General features: G+C 44.3%; 1 protein-coding gene across 1 annotated transcript in view; it reads left to right on the top strand.

The window, feature by feature from the left end:
- Window positions 1–1,580: 1,580 nt before the first annotated feature.
- The window catches only part of HYKK (hydroxylysine kinase), a 270,296-nt gene continuing 247,866 nt past the window's right edge, over window positions 1,581–24,010 (top strand). The window contains exon 1 of the mRNA XM_069222046.1: window positions 1,581–1,741. The gene's annotated coding sequence lies outside the window, so the exon portion shown is untranslated. The remainder of the gene's footprint in view (window positions 1,742–24,010) is intronic.

Below are 24,010 nucleotides of genomic sequence, written 5' to 3'. Positions count from 1 at the left end.
TTGTGGTTGTCTGGGTGAAATGCACAAGGGAGCTGTCAACCAGCCCAGTCAGGACGTGGATTGGAGACAGGCTGTAAGGCACAGAAGGATTTTAAGTGCAGAGAAATGCTCACTTTCCAAAAGTGGCATTTCTAAAATAGTAATATAAAATCCAACCTCACCAATCAACAGGATTTTGTATTACCAGTTTGGCCATACTAAATATGACATGTCTACCCCTTTCTGATCAGAACCTACTGCTCAAACAGTATATGAGGGTAGCCCTAATGTTAGCCTATGAAAGGAGCAGGCCTCACAGCAGTAGAAAACGAATTTAGGAGTTTCCTACTACCAGGACATAAAAAACACGCAGGTATATATCCTGCCTTTTACCTACATAGCACCCTGTTCTGTGGGTTGTCCAGGGCCTACCTTAGAGGTGACTTATGTGTAGAAAAAGAGGCGTTTCAGGCTTGGCAAGAATTTTTAAATGCCAAGTCGAAGTGGCAGGTAAAGTGCACACACAGGTCTTGCAATGGCAGGCCTGAGACATGGTTAAGGGGCTACTTATGTGGGTGGCACAATCCATGCTGCAGGCCCACTAGTAGCACTTAATTTAGAGGCCCTGGGCACATGCAGTGCACTTTACTAGGGACTTAAAAGTACATTAAATATGCCAATTGGGTATGAGCTAATGTCACTATGTTTTAAGGGAGAGAGCATATGCACTTTAGCACTGGTTAGCAGTGGTAAAGTGCGCAGAGTCCTAAAACCAGCAAAAACAGTGTCAAAAAGTGGAGAGAGGCTGGCAAAAAGTTGGGGGTGACCACCCTAAGGTTGTCAGATCTAACAAAACACATATGGGAAAGACGGAGGAAGAGAAAAACAAAAAATTGTCACAAAGGGGAAAAGCAGAAGCTGCAAGAGTGAGCTGAAGGGGCAGGGAGTGGCTTTAAATTGATTGAGGAGGCCCGAGATGGCTTCAGGCTCATGCTGCCTCAGTAATTACAGCAGCCGCGTGTTTATGAGGAGGGCTTTGGGTAGCTTAGAAGCGAACACTGCCCCTTCTATTTTAGAAATCAGGGCGGCAGATTCAGTGAGAGCAGGCAGTGGTGCATAGGACTAGGGCCTGCTGTAGTGTTATAAAACTAAAACATGCTTTTTAAAGCAGGCCTGGTTCGTTTAAGGAACTCTGGCTGCTTTACAGAAAAAAGGTTTTCTGTTTTGGAATACTATGACTGTAGCCACTGAATATTAAGTAAGCAGGTCATTCTGTGAACTCCTGCATAGGTCAGTTCGCAAAGTCAGATAGTGGTTGCAAAGAATCGATACACAATTTGCGACCGCTTATGTGACCACTTAAAAAGTACATATGGCCTTAAAGTTCTCTTCGGCCTTAAAGGCGTAAGCAAGTGTCACACTTGTAACTGCAAAGTTGTTGAGCACTGAAAGTATTCAGTCACACTCTCGGAGACAAACGGCTGCCTCTTAGAGCAAACACTGAGTTAATAAGTTATATATATGCAAATTGATTTTACAAAAGCCGATTGACGACATATTAAAAACAGATTTTCAATAGGTTTGTGGCGGGTACAGAACATGATTTGAACAGTGACAACCGCTGGAGCAATAACTGTGCTTGTCAGACACATATGTAACAGTTGAACAAACTGGCAAAGCACACCTACTACAAAGCACTTTATCACACAGTGCAAAGGTCAGTACAAACAGGAAACGAAAACGGCCGGGCGAGCGGAGCACGGTAAGGAGAATCCATCAGACGAAACATGGCTTCTTTTACATATTGTTCCTATAAAAATAGGCTATGGGGTATGCTCGTGACTGTATTTATATAACCAAAGTAATGTATTGCATTTAACGTCTTCATTTTATTTTAGCAATATTATGTTTATGATGAATTATTCAAATGCACTCATACAATCATCTTGCTTTGTTTTTATTACAGATGTATTTATGGTTATTACACATTTTACACAGCAAAAGCATATTTTGCTTTGCTAGCAACATAAGCAAAAGTTGGTGGAACTTGCATGAAATGTTCCAAAATGTCACTCAGTTTAACTCGATTTTTCAAATTTTGCCCAGATTAGTAGGGAACAAAGAAGAATATTATGATGCAGGTCCCGAAAATGAATGTTGTGTTTCAGTTTCCACTGGGGACATGTCACAGCTATAAAGCCAAAAAATAAGTCTCAGCTGTTAAAGGGTGAAGTCATGAATGGCAACGCAACCCCTTTACAATCAGTTTTCCATTAATGAAAACCCATTCTAAGATGGTGCATTCCTAAATCGTGCGCGTGCACACCTCTAGTGACAGGGGCACAAACATTCAGCAAGAAAACATAGCGGTTACTTTTAATATACCATTCCAACGTTAAAAATAAAATGTTAGAAATCAAAATAAGAACGTGCAAAGCACAACAAATAGAAACACGAAGCTAAGCAGCACTTTGCAGCTACCAGGCCCTCATAAATCATGAACAGCAAAACAAGTAAATGCATACATGCCAATAGACCCGATTCAGACGGGAGACTCCCGATTATAATGGTTTTATTTGGCTGTCTTCCCTCTGAAATTACCTCCCCTCAATAGAGGGAATACATTCTCCCTCTTATTTTTTTTTAAATCTTCCACTTTCCGCCTCTAAAATGTTGGCATGTATGGTAATGTTGCATAGAGAGTGGGACAGGGAGTAGGACTGGGAGCAGTGTGAGGAGCAGCAGAGAGTGGAAAGGTGAAAAGAGTGGGTGCAGGAGTACTTTAGGTCAGTGCTTAATTTGTAAATAAAAACGTGCCGGTGTTCAAAGCCCTCCTCGTAAACAAGCGGCTCCTGCATTTAAATGTGGGAACACGGAACAGTGAGGCAGTGTAATCCTGAAGCCATCTCTGGCCTCTTCAATCCATTTAAAGCCACTCCCTGCCACTTTGGCTCACTCTTGCAGCTTTCTGCTTTCTCCCATTATGACGCTTTTTTGTTTTTCTCTTCCTCCGTCTTTCCCATATCAATCAATCAATCAGTACATTTGTAGAGCGTGCTACTCACCCGCGAGGGTCTCAAGGCGCTTGAGGGGACGGTGGGGGAACTGCTACTGCTCGAACGGCCACGTCTTGAGGTGTCTCCTGAAGGCCAGCAGGTCCTTGGTCTGCCGTAAGTGGATGGGGAGGGTGTTCCAGGTCTTGGCGGCGAGGTAGAAAAATTATCTGCCGCCGGTTGTTGTCCTGTGGATGCGTGGAACGGTGGCGAGAGCAAGGTCGGCGGAGCGGAGCTGTCGGTTCGGGGTGTAGAAGGTAAGTCATTCATTGACATATGCTGGACCAGTGTTGTAGAGTGGTTTGTGGGTGAGGAGCTTGAAGGTGATCCTCCTGTTGATGGGGAGCCAGTGTAGGTCTCTCAGGTGGGCTGTGATGTGGCTGCGGCAGGGGATGTTGAGGATGAGGCGTGCGGAGGCGTTCTGTATGCCTCTGCTCATGTGTGCCTCATATGTGTCTTTTGCTCGCAGCAAATACTTGGGGCAGAAGAATAAGCACTGGCCCTGATAAATAAGTGCTGATGCTCAGCACCGGAAACAACAATCAAACATTAAGCACTGCTTTAGGTACATAGAGAGCAAGGGAACACATACACTTCCATGGACTGTTCAAGACTAAGGGCCTCATTATGAGTTTGCTGGTCCCACCACAGGACATTTTGCACTCCGCCGTTTTTAAAAAAATGCAGTACTCAAGACATTTCTTGGCTTCATTGTGGACAAAGGTAGTATTGCTGGAGATTGAACTGAGCTCCAGAGATCTACAAATTAGCTATATCATGCAGAAAATATATCTGAATTTGATTTTGTCGCAGAATTACAAACAGTGGACAGAAGGCACGTTAATTCTTTTGAAAGTAAACAGTGTTGGATGGTGTTAATTTATCCCCAAATTAAACCCCTTATCCTAACCCTCACCTAATCTGTACTTTGCACTAGTACCACAATAAACCAAGCCAAGCTATAGAAACAGCATTTTTGGAAGTGCTTACAACTTTGTGACTGTATGAAGAATCTTCACGAAATATTCCAACATACCTTTAATTATGTTTGCTGTTGGAAGGTTTTATGTAGATTGGTCAAGCGCATGGAGGGACAGGGAAGGTCCTGATCAATGGCCTCCTGTTAAGGCTCGGTCAAAGGGATGGGAGCGGAGCTTTGCTGCAGTTCAGGCCCTGTGGCCAACTCCCCACTGCACACAGACACAGCCTTAGGCCAGAGCCTTTGGCCAACCCCAGTTACAGGTACAATTACCTACAGAAAAAAATGGAAGACTAGAAAAACACCAAATTTAGAAATAAGTTAGAATTTATTAAGAAATCTTGCTTTTTGTGATTTGGTGTAAATCCATTTAGACATTTTAAGAAATGTACATTCAAGCACATGCGTGGGGTGGTCAAATGGGTTAAAAATAGGTATTTCTGGACAAGGGAAAATTTCATGTAGATTTGTCAAATGGCGCCAAGGTAATTCTCAAAACAAACAACGCTCTTCCTATGAAAACTCTGACTTAATTTCAGTTACACAGTGGCAACTGTGCAAAAAAGGTAAAAGTAACTTTATAGTTAGTTTTGTGTAAGTAATTGGATTACTGTTTTATGGGGGGTGAAACTCCACTGAAGCAGCAACCACAGCCCTTGTCAGGGTCAAGTAACAAGCAAACTCCAAATTATCCTGTGCTCAACCCTCTGGTAGCTTGGTACAGAGCAGTCAGACTTAACTTAGAGGTAATGTGTAAAGTATATGTGCAATACTTCAATCAGTAATAACATGAAAACACAACACAAGAAGAATCCCCCACACATTACAAAAAAAGTACATTTTAATAAAAATATATCTAGACCAAAATGACAAAAATCCAATGAGTAGAAGAAGAAATATGCACGTTTAGAGATTTCGGTGAAAATAGTGCCAAAAAGCACAAAGCACAAGCTGTGGTTATTTGGTTGTGCAGGACTGGTACAAAGTCACAAGTTGAGGCCGACTGCAATGGAGCATGGGCCAACTACTGGGACCCACATAGACCTGCTGACACAGTACTTTAATCTTGGTTGTGAGGAGATGCGGAGTCCTTCATTGATGATGCGTCGCGCTACAGAGACAACATGAGGTCCGGGTGAAAAGATGTGGTTCCGGGGAGCTGCAAAGTATGATGCAATGTTCTTGTGTGGAGAGGCATTGTGGAGAGGCATTGTGTAGCGGCGGTTCTGAGGGGCTTCTTTGGGCGAGACAATGACCTGGTTTGAAGATGCATAACGAAGCAGTGGTTCTGATCAGCTGCGTTGGGTGAGGTAAAATCCTGCCATTGGGGAAGTCCATGCAGCAGAGGCGATGCATCGGTTCTGAGGGCAATGCATCAAGCAGCAGAGGCGATGTGCCTGTTAGGTAAGAGATGCACCGCTCCTGTTCTGTAGGAGATGCACTGCACAGCAGAGGAGATGCGTCGGTTCTGCTGAATCCACAGATGGACTGGCAGAGCGGATTCAGGCCCACTACCAATGGTCCAGAATTGGGGTGGCACCACTTGGAAAGGCAGGACTCCCAGATGGCACCAGGTGTTGGGTTCAAGGTTTCTGGAAGCCTGTCCTGTCCCCGAGGTTTCTGATCAGAAGGCCAGTCAACTAGCCCTTGGAGTCACTCTGGTGTCCTAGGTTTAGAGATGCAGGTCCAGTCCTTGTCATCCAGGCAAGAGGGCAGCAGGTCAGCACAGCAGGGCAGTAGACCTTTTGAGCAGCAGTTCAGCAAAGTGGCATTCCTTTCAACAGCAGAGCTGTCCTTCTTCATGGCAGAGTCCACAGGTCCAGAAGTGTACAGAAGAGTTAGGTCTAAGGGCCTAATATTTATACGTATTGCCCACTTTGAAGTAGAGGCAGCTTCGAGAGGTTTCCACCCCTCTGTGGTGTCAGACATCCCCTTCCTTCCTGTCCTGGTCCCAGCCTGTCTGAGGTCACAAAAGACTAGTGACAAACCATTTGTGAGAATGCTCAGGCATAGCTTTTGTGATGTGCAATTGTAGTAGGTGACATCTCTTCGCCCTTGTTAAGTAAGAGTGGCCCATCCTGCCAACACTTATCTTCCCTTTGTTCTACTGCCTAGGAACAATACACACAGATAAACTACCCCTATCCTAACCATGTGACCCAGAATCAGGCTGCAGGCACCAAATGGTTAGAACAAGAAAATGGCAACTTTCTAAAAATCAAATTGTTTCAGAATTGTGACTTAAAACCTGACTTTACCATTAAAGAGGGCTTTTAATTACAATTCTTTAGACACCAAACTCGAACATTAAACCTTCTCCCAATTGGAAGTTACAGCATATTAAATGTAATAAGGTACCTGCAATGTTATCTTATGAGAGAGGCAGACCTTGCAATAGTGAAAAACTAATTTGAGAGTTTCACTACCAAGACATGTAAAACTTAAAAGTGCATGTCTAACTTTTTAAATACACTGCACCCTGTTCTCCGGGCTGTTCAGGCCTAACCTAGATATGACAAATGTATTTAAACGGAAGGTTTATTTTGTCAGGTCAAGATGGCAGTTTAAAACAACACTCACAGGCTTCAATGGCAGGCCCAAGACAGGTTTAATGGGCAACTTAAGTGGGTGGCACAATGTGTGCTGTAGGCCCAAAAGTAACATTTAATTTACAGGCCCTGGGTATTTGTAGTAAACCTTTACCAGGGACACACAAGTAAATTAAATAGACCAATTTGGTGTAAGCCAATTCTATCATGTTTAAAGGGGAGGTCACAAACACTTTAGCACTAGTGAGCAGTGGCAAAGTGTGCAGAGTCCTAAATGTCAACAAAAAGAGGTTCAGAAAACTGGAGTGTAAAGGTGAAAAGTTTGAGGATGACCTTGCAGTAAGGGCCAGAATGAACCCTCCTCTAGTCAAAAGCCAGGGTAGTCTAATCAACACCCTGATGGGCTTCCCTACTTAGGCGAAAGAACATAAATAAAGGCCCTGTCATTCAGGGGCACTTGTCAGTTTTATACTTCCCTAAACTCATTTGCATTCTTCTGTCTGCACTCTCCTGAGCCACTGACTTATGGGGAACCCTTTTCCTCATCTGTGGGCCCTAGCTGTCCAGCACCTAAACTTAACTTGCTCACTGATCCATCCCAGTAGACAGACAGTACCACAATGGCCAAGAAAGTGATGTAACCTGTTCCACTCCATGAATCAGACTTCTATCCCCAACTGAAGGAAAACTCTGCCTATGAGGACAATTACTAACAGAGACTGCTGACAACTGCCAGTGTCAAGAGCCAAGCAAGCTAGGGTTCTCTGATCTCTGAGGTTTCTCAAAGTAAAAGGTGTTAACCCTGGGCATTTTGCACCCCACTTCCCCCTCCTTCCCACCAGTTTAGGGGTGATAGTCGGAGACTGACTACTCAGTCCAGGGTCTGTACCCTGAGGCTGAACAGGTGCCGGAAACCCTGCACTTCCAGGGGGGGTCCTACCACCCCACTCAAGGGTGAGACACTCTATGTCATGCTGGGGTCTGCCCAGTGCAGGTCTCCAGGCCTCTGTCTCTGTCACAGTACAGGGAGCACCTCCAAGTCAGAAATGGCCTAACCAGGGTCAGTCTTGGGCTGCTCTGGTCTCAGAGTTGGCAACCCCATATCCACTGGTCCTCCTACTGTGGACTGTTTCCACCTCCTGCCCCTCCATCTGGGTCTCTGTACTCTCCTTTTGGGAGCGGTCCTCCTAGAAAAATAAACTGTCAGGGTACCCTGAGCGGCCACCTCTTCCACCTCTACTGGCACCTAGGGCAACTCATTCCCCAGATTTCAGTCTATGGCATCTGGGGATTAACTATGAACCTTCTCTGGGCCACCTCTGTATCCCACTCCAGGAATACCAGGGCCAAATGGCAGAAAAAATATTGCCTCTGGACCCGAGTTACCTTACACACCTGGCAGATGCATTGCTCTTGATAAACCAGCCTTTCCATTACCATAGCCTGGTTAGCTCCGGTGTCCCTCAAAGCAGTGACAGGGATCCCATTCACTTTCACCTGGTGGAAGTGATGACTCCCACCCTTCAGGGATCACCAACTCATCCTCTGAGTCTGCTTCCCAACTAATGGAGCTCATTGCATAGTATATGATCTGCCCCTGGGGCTACTTACACAAAAGCCCATATTGGTCACCCCTGTAAAAGTCGCAACAGTGGATGGTTTCTTAGGACAAGAAGAGTGCCCCTGCTTGTGTGCTAACTGGGAACAATCAAAGCAGCGGGTTGAAAATGGGGCACCCTCGGATACCACCCACCAGAACCTCCTCCCTATTTTTCATAAGGGGCATGGGTACCCTTTCCCATCACCTTAATTCGGGACTTATCTTGGTCACTTTTAACCTCTCCCTCACTCTGCTATGGGGAACCTAAACCACCCTTCTTGTAGTCACTCCCAGGTACATTGCTACGGACCCTGGTGCTGAGCCAGTGGTGTGCCTCCTTAGCAAACTCCCTGCGACCAGTGAGCTTACTATCAATCAACCTCTTGCTCATATCTGCAACACAAACACTGAACACGTACTCTCTAGCAATGAAATTGGCCTTTACTTTCCTACCTTTCACCCTACCATCTAGTGCCTTGAAAAAAGGAATGTACACAGCCACCCAGGACTAATGGGCCAGCTTCTAATTGTCTCTACTCTTTTGCCTATACTTCTTTGGGGGAGACTATATTTGCTACCAAAAATGAGATCCTTCATTGGGGGAATACCTCATTTCTGTAGGGCCAGTCGGACGTCCCTTCCCTCGCTAGGGATATGCTTCCAGAGTCTAACCCCCCAATACTCCTTAGGGATCCTATGCATCTGCAAAGCTATCTCATAAGCTTCAAGCCATTTGGCTACATCGTCCCCCACAGCAAAGTCAGGCATTAGACCATTAGCAATGGTGGCCCGCTTGTCTCCCAAGAGCACTGTAGGTATGTTGCCAATAATATTGCTGGACGTTACCTACCTATGCTCTATTGTGCATCTCTCTCAGGCTCCTCTCATGAGCCCTTTTTCTCTCCTCTGTCTCCATGGCCCAGGGCTGGCTTTAGCGTTGGTGAAGCCAAGTGCGACAACCTTTTTTGGCAACCTCCCATGACCTCCTGCTCAGATTCCCTCACTACAATCCGGCAAAAGTGCCCCTCATTTCTCCATAGCCCCACTCTTGCATATATTTCATTTGAAGTGCCTGTAAAGGCAGCCTTTACTAATGAACTCTGTTATCCCCATAAAATACAGATCTGTTCTATTCAACAGGAATATGAACCCACTGCGCTACTTTATGATGAGTCAAAAATGCCAGTAGACAAAAATCTCTCTCTCTAGCAGGAACATTAATCACAAGTTATCTTGACACTTTTATTGCTGTCTGAAAGCTGGATGCACAAGGAACTCTGCAGGAGATACTTTTAAATCGTAAGTTACTGCTAACCAGAGCACTCACCCCTGCAGTCAGCCCCTCTTAAGGTTCAACCCCAGTGCGGCCACACCAGTCGGACTGCCATAAAGCAGGCCCTGCCATGGCCAACTTCTTTTCCTTCAAGCCAAGTTTATTTTCCACCATTGTTAAATGTGTAATCTGCAGCATAAACATGATTATAGCCTTCCTATCCTCCTGCTCCTCTGGGGACAGTCCTTGACAAAACACACGGCTGTCTGCTCTGGCAGGGAGCTCCAACTCGCTGCACAAGTCATCTCCCTCAGCTGACTGCTGCATCTCAGGAGTCCAATCCGGGCCCTGCTTTGTCCCCTCCACATCATTTGCTTCATTCTGGTCATCCGTTGTGACTGGCAACTGGTGGGCCTCTGCCCATGTCCTCAGAGCCCTTTGAAGCTCCACCTTCTTAGTGCTCCTTTTGGCTACCAGCCCCCTCTCTTTACAAAATTCGCTGAGCTCACCCACAGTAATTCTACAGATTGAGGAGCTCAAATTCCGTGCTTGCAGGTAAAGCCACAGACACAAGCAGTCAGATAGAGTAATGGTGAATTTGGGAAAAATCAAAAAGGCTAATCAAATTTAAATGTCAAATTGGTGTCAGATTATTTATCTGGGATTTCCAGTGTAACACAAAGTCACTGAATGGCACTGTACAAATACAAGTCGTAATTCTCAATGCTGATCACCAATGTAAGAAACTGGGTTACTGAAACCCTACTCAAGCAATGACCACAATCCTTGTCAGGGTGAAGTCACAAGCAAACCCCAAATTAACCTGTGCCCAACCCTTTGATAGCTTTGCACAGAGCTGTCAAGCTTAATTTAGGGGCAATATGTAAAGTATTTTTGCAACACTTCAAACAGTATTAACATGGAAACCAAACACAGGAATAATCCTGTTCCAAATTAGAGAAATAGAGTAAATTTAAATAAATAAATCAAGACCAAAATAGCAAAAATCCTGTTCAGGCCCCACCCCAGGGGTGACTTCTATGTATTAACAAAGATAGTTTTGGCCTGGCAAAGGGTTTATTTTGCCAGGTTGAAATTGCAGTTTAAAACTGCACATGCAGGCTGCAATGACAGGCTGAAAAAGATTTAATGGGATACTTAAGTGGGTGGCTGTAGGGATCTGGCTTTTTATAATATATATTAAAATGAGATACAGAGTGCAAAGAGTCCAGTTGTTCCCTTACTAGTGGACAAGGGCTTGGTCTAAGCAATCCCAGGGTGCTTTTCCAGGGGGTAATGTGGTCGAGCAGCCTTAGGCTTTTCAGAGAGTAGTTTTAGACATCTGCACATACACACACAGCCAATAAATGAGACACATGACTCAATAAGGAGATCCAAAGCAATTTACAAAAATAACAAGTATCTTTATATATGTTTTGGCACCTGAATCAATACAATCAGGTAAGAATGTATTGCAAGAAAGATCTTTGCAGTTTTGAAAAGTTGATGATGCAATTTCTGGAAAGCTGCAATGTTGTCCTTCGGAGGGAAAAAAGTACTGCATTCAGGTATAGTACAGCGACTTGAAGGACTTAAGGTAAGTACTGGGCAAGGGTCAGGACCACACCAACAGGTCACACCGGTAGGCACTGGGGTGCTGGGTGCAGAGATGTAGTATGGCGTCAGGTGCCCAATGTTAGTCACTGGGAATCGGTCCAGTTGAAAAGAGGCTGCAGGTCTGGACAGGGAGTCCAGTCGGGAAGAACCAAAGGTGGGTTCAAGTCTTGAGATGTTCAGGGACGGAGGGACACCTTTGGTCCTCTTCTCCACCCGTCGGGGTGACAGGTGCAGAGGTGTCCTGAGGCATCGGGTTTTCTCTACCAGGAGCACTCACGGTTCAGGGTCCTGCGGGCAGAGGCTGCAGGTGGTGTTGGTGACTCCACAGTGGGCATGTCCAAGGTGGGCTTTGTCTCTGGAGGGCTGGGGGACCACGTTGACACCATTGGTCCACTTCAACTCTGGCTATGCTGTGGTGCTTTCTATTGTCGCGTTTTATGTGGTCCGGAGTCCGTGCAGTTTTCTTGGGGTGCCTGAAAGATGCAGGGAACAAGCTCTGCTGCTCCACAGGAGTTCCTGGGTCTTTGCTGATGGCAGGCAGGCCTCCCAGGCTTTTGGTGGCACAGTAGCTTACAGGACAATTCCACTTGAAACAGCAGACAGACCGGCTGGGGCCAAGTCATGTGCTTCTTCTTTAGGATTTGCTTTTGCGGCTCTTTGTTGTTCTTCTTCTTCATAGGTCAGCAGGAATCTGCTTTCCTCGTGCCAGGGGCTCCCATAAATACTGAATTTAGGGGCATTTGGGGAGTATAGTACAGTAGCCAATGGACTACTACACCCCCTGTATGACCACTTCCTGTCGGAGTTGGGCATTACCCTGTCCCAGAGTTCCTAAATCTGCCAACACTAAGATGGCAGATTTCTAAATGTTGTGTCCACATCAGGCAGCTCACCTTAGGGGTAGGACTGACCGGAGAGGTGGACACACTTCTCTGAATACTATATTTCCCTCCTGTCCTGGTACCAAATGGGCCCTGAGGCAGGTGGGGGTCGGCATCTCTCCTTTTAGTGAAGCCATATCTGCATACCAAGGACAGTGGACTTCTTTGAAGCCCCCTGCCTTGGAAAGCAGGTTCGCAGGTCATCCTTTTGGGTGGGATGTGTAATTACCTGTCCCAGAGCAGGCTTAGTCTATGACTGCCCAAGAGCAAAGGCTCTCGCCCAAGGATGTCAGACTTGTGTCTGGTGGTGGCAGGTTGGCTAAAACCAGTCAGTTCCCTTATGGTTAGTTGGTAAGTTGAGTTTCAGGAGGCACTTCTAATGTGCCCTCTGGGTGCATGTATTCATAGATCCATCACTGACATCACTGAGAGTTTATTAATATGAGATATTTGATACCAAACATCCCTAGTTTCAGTGACGTCATCATGGAGCTTGGGGACTCGTATTGACCGGTGTCCAGCACATGTACTTAAAATGGCTTCCTTGTTTACTCAGTACACCTCAGAATCGACAAAGACATAGCAGGGGCATATCTGCTCTTGCAGATATGCCCTCACATATAATATAATGCACATTGCGCCAGGGCTGTAAGGCCTGCTTTAGGGGTGACTTACATATATTGCATGCAGTGTTAGTAGACAGGGCCCACAGTTGTGTGCCATGTTGTGTTTTCACTTTTAGCTGCACCAAGACATGCAGTCTGCAATGGTAGTCTGCATGTGCTAGGTGTGCGGTCCCTGGGGGTGGCACATACAAGCTGCAGTCCTTGGAGACCATCTTTGATACCCATGCCCTAGGTCCCAGGGGTACCAAACATGTTGCCAACTTGGGAACAAGTGCATAGTTTTAGAGAAAGAGATCTGGCACAGGGAACCTGGTTAGCAGGAACCCAGTGCACTCTCAGTCAAAATTGCATTGAATACCAGGCAGAAAGTGGGGGTGACCATGTAAAAAATGAGCACTTTCCTACAGTGGCACAATGAGTGCTGCAGAGCCCCTAGTAGCATTTAGTAGCATTTAATTTACAGGCCCTGGTTACATGTTGTACCATTTTGCTGGGGACTTACAAGTAAATTAAACAGACCGATTAGTTGCAAGCCAATTCTACCATGTTTAAAGGAGAGAGAGAGAGAGAGAACACAAGCACTTCATCACTGGTTAGCAATGGTAAATTGCGCAGTCCCCAAAAGCAATGAAAAAAGGGTTTAGGAAAAAGGAGAGTGAAGGTGCAAATTTTGGGGATGATTCTGTAGAAAGGGCCAAGTCCAACAGTAATATCTTAAAATACTTTAAAAAAAAAGAAAACACATGTTAAAGTAACGTTATGGTTGGGTGTACTACATAACGGGCAAACAGAGAATCACACATTTATTATTGCAGTGCCAAGAGTTAATGTCACATTAGAACAAACTCATTTGGGGAGACACTAATTAATGCCTAACAGATTTCCTTTTAGAGTAACGTTTTAAAAGAAAACAACTGGGGCTTTACTCGCTATCCTTTGGTATGATTTTAATTGCATAGCTTTAACTACTTGTGTTTCGATTTGGCATAAAAGCCTTTGTTGATATATAATCTTTGTTATAACTACAATTGTTTTTGGATGGAAAGGACATCAGGGACCACTCCTGGCTTTGCGTTTCATGATGCACAGAACCTGGAGACACTCAAAAACGATAATAAACAGGATATTACACTCTGTGCATCAGTGGTGGCTGGTGTTCAAGGGCTAAGGGGCTGCGCCCTTAGCCTTTTCTGGCCTCTCTAGTGAAGCACACATTTAATTACATGATGAAAGTAAAACATTTTCTGCACAACATTTTCGGAGTGAAAGTTGTGCACTTTGAAAAGCCCCGCTGTGTCAGCCCTTACATTTTCTCAAAACGCAGTGACGTCCCTGGCTTATCTCCTCCTCCATCAGAAGCTCTGATTGTAAACAGCCTGGAGCGTTTTTTTGTTCACCCCGGCTTTCTGAAAACTTCATGTCACTCCGATATTATTCTCTACGCCCTTTCCTATTTACTCAAAGGGTGGGGTGTGATCAGAAGGGTCTACTACCAGAGGTCACATTTTATTAAAATAATGTGGCATTGCACAAAGAAAATCCCCCGTCTGTGGCAGAGAAATTGAATAAATACAATAAATAACTCCATCCAGGGCCCTCTGGGAGACAGGAGTGTGAACTGAAGACCTCAAGTCATGAATATGCCAAAGACAACCCTGCACACAAGTAAGTTGGAGCTCTATCTTTTTTTACAGACAATAAGAAAATAATCTGTTCTCTCAGCTCTCCTCTCCTTTCACTGCCTCTGTAGGTGATTTAGTCTCTCAAAGGCAGTAATGGTTCCAGTAATTTATCATGGCTAGTTATTGTTTTATTTCTTCTGCAGACTAATGACGTGATATATCATATTAAACATGTAATCTGCAGCTCAAATAAACGTGTACCTTTTATCACGGAAACTGCTGGATACTGGATGGGTGAGGCAATGTGTGTTTGTTTGAATGTGTTTGCAGGGCTTGACAGAGTGGCTGAGAAAATGTGGGTGTCTGTGTATAAGAGTTGTGTGAATGGCAGTGGATGACAATGTGGATGAGTAAATGGGTAGGTGACCAAAGGCAGTGGGTGAGTAGGTGAATGGAAATACGTGGGTAGTGAGGCTCTCTCACAAGGTGCCATTCCGTCTTGTATTTGTGCCCCACCACTGCTTTCAGCCACCAGCCACCACTTGACCATTGCGGTGCTCATCAACATCAAAAATGTTTGTAAAGTCCAAAAATGTGCTTGGCTGATGCAGGTCAACATCACTTTGATTCCCACAGATGGATGTAAACAGCAAATTATGATGCACAAAGATAGCAAACAGAGGTCAGGGGCTCACGGATAATGCAACAGATGTAAAAAATTATAGTGACTGTGATAAGGAATACTGGGTATAATATCACAATAAAATAAAGCTTTGATGCGTACTGATCACACAAAATAATCCTAATTGTTACCAAAAACATGAATTACTGTAATCAGTAATAGACCACGAACTGGTGGACCATGCTATACATGTAACATTATTTTAAGGTGGCTCGTCTGTTTGGTTCATGAATAGTTTGTAAACATAAAAACATAACCCTCCTCAATACTTAACTGGGATTGAGGATAGGGGAGTGGGTGGAGGTCACATCCAGCATGGCGCTTGGGCTTGCACATGGACTTTTGGAGCAGGAGGTCCAGCCTTTACATAGGGAAATGCCATGTTCTTCAAAGAGCTGGGGTCTGTGAACATGTGATCCAGATTCATGGGTCAGGGGGATGTGCACAGGGCAAGGCAGGTGGCCATTCTCTAAGACAAAAGCCAGCTGCCACACAAGGACTATCCATAGAGAGGAAACTGTCACCAGGAAACAAAGTATATCATATATTAAAAAGAACATTATTAACGAGAACTAATGGATCTTTACAAAGAAGTCAAAGTACAGTTTGATATAATATATGTATATATAAATTAGCCTCACTGGCAAGCAGGAAGCATCAGCCTTGCCATCCTTCGCAATGCTAGGCTCAGTCCAAGCTTTGAGGGTATTTTTCTTCAGGTTATATGAGTTGCACTTTGTCTTGTTTTAGCTAGCCCCACAGGAGCTCCTTCTTTAACTAAAAATGAGTAGAAATTACAAGCCCAGATACTGCTTAATTTGTGCCAGTGTTGTTGGCATTTATTTATTTTTGGCATTTTTTAATGATTTTTATACTGCAATTAAAAACAATATGACAGCAGCATTTTTAACAATTTAATATACATTAGGAAAATAGAAACAACCGCCAGCCCAGGCAATTCTTACAGCTTCGGGTTTACAACAATAGACTAAATTGTCAGAAAATTACGGGGTTAGGAATATAAAACCCAGCGCCTTCACCTCCAAGACCAGCCCCACTGGTCACATTTGAGTAGAAGTCTAACAAGAGGAGGTATTTGATGAACCTTGCATAAAAAAACCGATATAGTTTTCTCAAAAGTAAGTTCACATCACATCTTCTGTACAGTTTTATAGAAAGTCCATCTTTATTAATTTGTTGAAATTTATATACTGCCAGCCAACACCAGTTTAGAGGGTAAAACTTTTTTCTTCAGGGCTGATGATTCATATAATAATTTATCTCAAATGATTCACAACTTGCAGATATTCTCTTGAAAAATGTTTTTCGTTGTCCCATTTTGATACAAAATATTGGATTGTTTTACGGTTGTGGTTGGAGGTTCCAACAAAGATCTCTGAGTGATAGGAATGAGGCCTGTGGGACAGCCCCGTTTAAATGTCTGAGAGATTATTGTTCAGTTTTATTTGTTTTAATCAAGACATACCTTGAATCTCTTAACACAGATTATACATTCAAAGAGGCTTACTGACCATTGACATATTAACCTAGGTGCTCATTAAGTGCAGATACCCCGGTCCATGTGCATGCTGGAGTTTGTGCACCACATACAATTTCTGGTTGTGTGGTTATTGGCACCGGCAATGTTCCTTTAGCACATTTTGACAGGGAAAATGGTCAGAAAAAAATGCAGCTCAAGTGATATCTGAGCGCAAATCACTGATCCTACATCTTGTGCCATATTCCATCCTGCGATTCTTGGAATAGGTGTGTATTTTTTTCACCTAGTAACCACTTGGCATCAGCACCCAAGTAGGCAACAGAGGTTTAGGAGTATACATGGGCTAACAAAAGTATTAGTATCTTAATGGTATTGCATAAATTACAAATACAAAAAGAGCTCTATAGGCGTGCACTTAAGAAGTTTGCCAAACTGATAAATGAGGCAAATTATTTTCCGATATACAGAATTAGGGAGGCCTATCACAAATCTATCTAGCAATGATGCATAGGCATAATGGGCAAACTCATTTTCATAATTTTTCAGTTTTGCGTACTAGGGAATATAGGAAATGCTTTATAGTCCAAAATGCAACATATTGTCTATAAGGCTTTTTAAGTAAGGAATCCTAATAGACAGATAACTTAGAAAGAACAAATATTTAGCATTATCTTTCCTACTAATGTCATAAACAAAGTGTTTTTTCCCTAAGCACAGACCTATATTTCACATTTAACAATGCAAACAATGTGTTTCATTCACTTTCTTATGCATAAAGAGCAAAATGTTCTGAAATCAGTTAAGTCAACCAATCAATCAGCAATCAGTCAGTTCTTGTAGAGCGCAGCTTATCACATGTGAGGGTATCTAGGCACTGGGTTGCTAGGCTTAGTCGAAAAGCCAGGCCTTGAGTCTCTTCTTAAAGTCCATGTGTGAGGGTGATGTTCAGAGAGGGAAGGCTTTCCAGGACTTGGGTGCGAGCTGGGAGAAGGAACGGCCTCTGCTGTGGCTACAGTGGATACGCAGTATCTGTCTGAGCGCAAGAAAGGCAAAGCAAAGGTTTCTGGATCGTTGGTGGAAGTTCAGGTGGTGGTTCATGTATGCTGGTCCTTGGTCGTGGAGGGCTTTGTGTCAGTATCTTGAATTGGCATCTTTTCTGGACCGGGAGCCATTGGAGGCTCCTCAGGTGTGGGGTGATGTGGGTCTGTTTGGGCAGGTTGAGGATCAATCTGACCGCTGAGTTCTGTATTGTCTGGGGGCTTCTCATGAGGTTGGTGGTGGCTCCTGCGTACAGTGCGTTGCGATAGTCCAGCCGACTGGTGACTAGGGCTTGCATGACTGTTTTTCTCATGCTGATGGGGAGCCATTTAAAGATTCTTAGGAGCATGCAGAGAACATGAAAGCAGGCGAGGAGACTGTGTTGATCTGTCGTTTAACGGAGAGTCCATGGTGCAGATGCAATTGGCTCCATTTCAGATTTCATAAGTAGCAAAAACGGTGGAAATAGAATTTTACTGGATTTTTATGTTCTGTCCTAAAGTTTCCTTGCTATGACACTTGGAAAACAGGAATTTTAAGGAGGTATCTTGTGTCAAGCCTGAATGTCTAGATAAAACAATTACTAACATTATTGTGTTTGTGGCGGCTTGCAACCTTTTTATGAAGCTCAAGTTCTGATGTAACTGCATTGCTATATATATATTTTGTTTGTTTTTAATTATGCGTTTACGAATGAACTGCGGTTTCCAGTAGTTTGCTGCATTGCACGTTTTTAATCCAATACATTTGACTTGCTCTTCAGACAAAAGCGCTCAACTACAAGGAGGGATGCACGTACTCATCAATAACTAAGCATTTCTTTGTCGTAGGCGAGTGCTTTTGGCCGGTGGGATTGATCCTGCTCAAGGAATTTCCCATGGCCTCCATATGTGCTGCAAATACCCTTCTGTGCTATCGATTTGCTTTTTTTCTGATTTACTTTTAAATTGATTATGTGTCTTACTGACTTACAAGCAAATCAATTACAACTTTTAAGACGTACAAGAACCCTTCAACTGTCGTTAAACGAGGTTAGTTGGAAGATAGTAGCTGATGACAGCTAAAGTGTTGTGTTTCTGTGAGACAGGCAGCAAGTGAGACAGGTCGGAGAAAAGCACAGGGGGATAGAGGGAGATAAAGGGCCTGGTTGGGGGGGGGGGGAGAGTTAGAGAGAGACAGAAAGAGAGAGAGGGGGGCAGCGAGAGATATAAAGGGTCTGGTGGGGGAGAACGGAAGTGAGAGCTAGAGAGAGAGAGAGATGTATCTAAAAATACAAACAAAAACACACCTAATATCACTATTTTGCTCTACGGAGTATGAACCTATCGTTACTGGGACATTTACATGAATAAAACCTGAGTATACCAGCAATGGAGATCTTGCGGTAATCAGGGCTATTTGGAGTTGAGAATTTTTTTGCTCACATCGTCTTGAAGAGTTTTATTTACTGGTGAAATACTTATTAATTTCACACAGTTTGAGAAGTTTCAAGAAAACAAATAGTGAGGGAAAATGTTAGAGAAAAATGTTGGCGTTAAAAGCAAGTTTGCAGAACAAATACACCACAAAAACCTGATTTTAGTGGCGCAATTATTTTGCAAAAGTGTTTGCCTGAAAGTTATTTTGAAAAATTGTTTTTACGTGGGAAATATCTTTCAAAGGTGAAGTTCATTAAAGCTGGAAGAGTCAGTGCTTACTTTGTACATATATAAATGCATGGGCAAATATTTCTTGGGAGCCTACTGCTGGTGCTGCCAAATTCTGTGGTTGCTGAATAGCGAAGCTGAATGGTCTTGATTCCACCTCCCACACACGGTGTCTCTTTATCTCATTCTTGTGGTTTGTCCCTGTTTATTATTATTCTCTTCTTCACTATTTATCTTCCCTACTGTGGGTCAAAGTGTGATGATGAAAAAAGTCCCTGTCTCCACCCGCCGTCATAAATTAAATGCTACTGAAACCGGAGGTGGCCGCCGCAGATCTTAAGGGGGGAGGGCGGAGAGAGGGAGTGGGGAAATAAAAAATAAATAAATAAATAAAACCTTACCTTTTCCTGCTGCTGCTGCCGCCACCTCGCTCCTCTTCCCTCAATGGTGTTGGTGTCCCAACATTTCCTGGGACACCAGCACAGACTGCCCACGCAATCCTGGAGCTGGTTTCATGCTATACCTAGCATGAGAGCAATGCCACGATTGGTCTCAGCGGCTTGTTCTGCTGTTCAGACATTGTGTGGGAGTCTGTGCAGTTTCTCCAACCCGACTGTGCAACACAGCCAGGTTGGAAAAACCTAAGTGTGTATGTCAGTTTGGCCAACCTCCTCCTCCCACCCATGGACCAGCACCGCCCCTCTCTCCATCTGCTGGGAGCAACTGAAAAATAAAATGATCACAAAACATCATTTTATTTTTATTTTATTTCTCAGCTGCTGGCTCTTAGCCAGGGGGTGATGCCCCTTTGTCATTGCGAAGGAGCTGCCCCTGATAGAAACTCATAAATTGTGAACGTTCCCACCTTGAACTTCCACCCCTTATAATGCTACTTTTAGTGCTGCAGTCTTTGTTTGTGTAGAAGTAGGGAGTAGGGGTTATATTTACTACAACTGGCGAAACTGTCATCCATTTCAGGAACTTATTTTCCCCAAGGACACTTTAGTGACTGGTATAGTTACATATGTTTACTGTGTAATGCAAATTTGTTGCAGAAGACATATTAAAGGTTTCCAGTGTTCCCTACTTTGCCTCTGTGGAATTATTGGAGTAAACCTATTTACTCTATAGGTGTATGTGCCAAGTCTCCCTTCAGTGAACGGAGATGGGTTCCTACCCGTCATTCATAAAAAGCATATGAGCTTCCACATACAATTCAACAAAACACAGGGACTGAGGTAAGCCCATTCAAGGGTGTTTGGAAAACATAGCTGCAGGAGGTTCTCCCCCTTCTTTCTTTTATCACCCACTCCCCTCACTCTCTCTTCCTTCCTTTCACTGGCTCTCTCTCCTCTCTTCTGTCTTGCAGTCGGGGCTTGTAGGTTTCACAGTGGGTGGGGTGGCCGGCACGCAGGGGAGGTGGTGGGGGAACATTAAAAACATAAAAATAAAATACATTTTAAAAAACTTACCTCCACTCCGCCCGCTGCTCTGCTCCTCTTCCGTCGCTGCAGGTACAGGCTCCCAGCCTGCCCTGCAGCCAATCCTGACGCTGCTCAGAGCAGCGTCAGGATTGTCTGGGAGCGCCAAGCCAGGGCACTCCCAGGCAGCCTGGGAGCCTCTGGAGGCCGGGCTGGAGAGAGCCTATTGCGCATGTGTTTTTGGCCGGCCCAAGACGGCCAGCCAAACATACATGCGCAGTGAGGGGAGTGCACAGTGCACTCCCCTCACTACTTGTCACCCCACATGCCCCGCCCTTTAACAAGGAAAGGATAATAAACAAAGTTTATTATCCTTTCCTTGTTAAAGAATTTGCAGCGGTTGCTGCTGACGGGGAGGCGATGCTCCTCCGTCCTAGCGGAGGAGCTGCCACTGCTGTCTTGCCCCTTTCTCCCCTATTCTCTCTCTAATATGACTGCTTTGTCTCTAGATTACCCTGCATACCTCTCCTTTTCATCTCATCTCATCCTCCTACTGTCCCTCTCCAACTCTCTGTGATTTCTTCTTTCTCACTGTGGAAAAAAGGCCATATGGAATCAGGGAAACTTTCCGCAGGCTGGGAGGAGAGGGCATACATGTCTGGTTTCAGTAATGAGGGAGCTGCTGAGAGACATTCAGCCCAAATAGAATGGTCTCGCAGGCACAGACATGATGTGTTGCTATTCAGAATCAAGGGTCAGATGTTCAAAGATCAGGGGCCGTATTATAGAAGTGCCCCGGGAGCGCAACTGGCCGTTGAACCCACTTTGTGCACCTTCCGGCACATTCGTATAACAGAAGGGGTCTCAAATGCTTATGTAGCCCCTTCCATAATACTGATAGCACTGAGACACATGTAACGCCAGTGCTATAATTAGAGGGCGTTCCCTCATTTGCAATCGGGCATGGACGGAGGCAAATAAGGGGATCTCTTTGCATCTACACCTATGCCGTAGTATCGACATGGGGTCAGAGGCAAACATGCCTTCAGGAGGCGCATTGAAAGTGCACCACAAAAAGTAGCACACTTTCAGTGCTCCTCCTAAAGGCAGCCATCTGGAGGGATGAAAAGAGGTCCCATGGACCCCTCAGATACCCTCTTGCAGGCAGGATCAATCACTCACTGCACCTCCCTGTAAGTGGATCTCTAATCCCTTTTAAAAATGCAGGTGGGTTGCCACCTGCACAGAGAGACATGGCGAAGTTAAAAAATGCTTTTTAAACAGCTGCTCCGTATTTGCCTTGGGGGCAGCACGAGTTTGCCCACTTTCCTTGATTGCACACAGCACACTTAATTAAAGGTGCATTGTTGCGCAAACAGGCAAAGTGTGCCCTATCTTAATTAGGGCCTCTGGTGGTAACAGTGCAGTCACAAATTTGCACAGCATTTTGTGACCAGTAAGTAGTTTCTTAAACAAACTATAAAGGGTTCATTCACTAAATTCTGATTTGGACTGTGTTGCAATTCCACCTACCTCATTAATATTAATAAGGTAGGTCGAAAAATGTGGCTCACTCCAATTGGTGGCCGTCACAGGAATGGTGGTGTACCAAGCAGACCACCACGTCTGTGACCGCCTTTCAATAGAGTAAACTTTTTTTATTTTTAAATACAGCTCATTTTCATTATGGGAAATAAGACTGTGTTTAAGACGAAGCTTTTTTCTTTTTCTTTTGTGATTTTTTTTTTTTTTACTTTAGCAGTGGTACTCTAGACAACTGTCTATTAGCCAAGAATTTTGTTTTTAAATTGACTAGGAGGAGGGGTACTAATGGGACCCCTTCTCTTTTGCTCTTGTTTTGCGGCAAGACTATTGCAAAATGATTTCAAAAGTCCCAGTTATGGGGAAGATGGCAGTTATGGGTAAGTAGCATCTTGTTTAGTATTTTTGATGCACCCTCTCTTTTCGTTCTTGGGTTGATAGTAAAACATTTTCCCTGCCTTCGTTTACCATTCAGTTTTTCAACACATCTCTCTCTCTCTAAATATAAATACATGTATATATATCACTCTCTCTCTCTTTTCTCTGTATCTCTCTCGCTCGCTCTTTCTCTCCATCTCTTATATTGATCATCTCCCTGAAATAAGCCCCTTTCTCTTTTGTTCCTCTCTGCCACTCTCTTTTTAGAATCCTCATTCCCTACCCAGAGTCTTTTTTCAATTACCATTAAATACTGGGCTGGGGTGTAGCTTGAGGAGGGTGTTTTGAGTGTTACATCCTCCCCTCATAAATGTAAATAGTTGGGTACATGTGCTTGTAGTCAGGTATCGTGAAATGTCAGTCGGATTTCACCAGAGATGTTTACATACACACATACAAAAACATACTCACACTTTCTCCCTCCCTGTTTTGAAAGTCCTAAAAATATTGGTTTTCTTACAAAATATTGTGTTTTCTCTCTTAGTCCTACCAATCCATATTTCTCTCCCTGTCCACAGCCCCTAAGGGCACTCTCATGCATTGTGCTTGTCATATAATGTATTTAAACATTATATGACAGTGTGATTGTTGAAAAATCTGAAACTCACACCCCCATTCTTACTGACCAAGCTACACCCCAATTAAATAGCCTTAAAATCACACGCCATTGAAATTAACCTATATGTGTATGGTGTAAACCACAAAAAATCCCATTTAGACCAGGTATTTTCAAATGTGTGCAATGCATCTTTGTCGTCGAGAGCTAGCTTTTCCTGCTGTGACCATTCAGGCCTTGGTACTCCTTTGTCTCACTCACTCCTCTGCTGCTCTGATCATCCTCTCGGTGTTTGAGAGAATAGCAGTGCTAAAAATATTGTGTGGACAGAATATTGTGTCAAAAATATCGATGAACAAAGTATCGAGAAGCTAAGTGCAAATAGATAGGTACAGAATTACTATTCTTAAATCCACATTTACATATTCTTGAAGATATATATATATATTCACTTAAAAAAATTAAAGGTTATACGGACATTATAGTTAGGTTCTGAATTTACGCGCACAAAACCATTGAAATTCAGCAGTTATAGTTAGAGTTATTTCAAGTAACTACAACACATGGCCTCCCTCCCCCATCCAATTTTGGCCCCTGGGGCCCCATCCACCGAGTCTAACTACAATTCCATGGTAGGGCTGCGTGGCCCCTGGCCAATTTTGGCCCCAAGGAATCCATCCTCAGGGCCTGGCCTTAATATATATTTTTTGGGGAGTGGGGTCACATGCCCCCCCCTTCCCGGCCGATTTCACCTCCAGGGATCCCATCCCCTGTAGCCCGGTCATCTGTCCCGAGTGCCCCCCGCAGGGCACCCAGTGTGCCCAATGGGGCCTGTGGGGGGACCTCAAGGCCCTCACGGTCTCAGCTGGCTCCGTGCCTCCTGCAGGAGTGGGCGTTGTTTCACAGACAGGGTGTTGCTAAACATACAGCTCCCTCTCTGTGGGAGCATTGTTTCCTCTGTTTCCCTGTCCACATCTCTGCAGGCAAGGAAGCTGAAGAAACCTCTG

The sequence above is a fragment of the Pleurodeles waltl genome, chromosome 3_1, assembly GCF_031143425.1.
Source record: "Pleurodeles waltl isolate 20211129_DDA chromosome 3_1, aPleWal1.hap1.20221129, whole genome shotgun sequence".
Lineage (NCBI taxonomy): Eukaryota > Metazoa > Chordata > Amphibia > Caudata > Salamandridae > Pleurodeles > Pleurodeles waltl.
Note: the sequence above shows the minus strand (reverse complement) of the source record. Positions and strands in the feature narration are given on the sequence as shown.